This window comes from Sinocyclocheilus anshuiensis, unplaced genomic scaffold (genome assembly GCF_001515605.1).
Source record: "Sinocyclocheilus anshuiensis isolate Anshui unplaced genomic scaffold, SAMN03320099.WGS_v1.1 scaffold2012, whole genome shotgun sequence".
In the NCBI taxonomy this organism is placed as follows: Eukaryota; Metazoa; Chordata; class Actinopteri; order Cypriniformes; family Cyprinidae; genus Sinocyclocheilus; species Sinocyclocheilus anshuiensis.
This window is the reverse complement of record NW_015555967.1, coordinates 421744-421961: the sequence shown is the minus strand read 5'-3', so window position 1 is coordinate 421961 and position 218 is coordinate 421744.

The following is a 218-nucleotide window of genomic DNA, read 5'->3' as shown; positions in this document are numbered from 1 at the left end:
GTGACGTGACTCTGGACGAACAGCTGTGACGTGACGTGACTCTGGAAGATCAGGTGTGACGTGACTCTGGACGAATAGCTGAGACGTGACGTGACTCTGGATGAATAGCTGTGACTTGACTTGACTCATGACGATCAACTGTGACTTGACTCATGACGATCAGCTGTGACTTGACTTGACTCATGAAGATCAGCTGTGACCTGACTTGACTCATGACG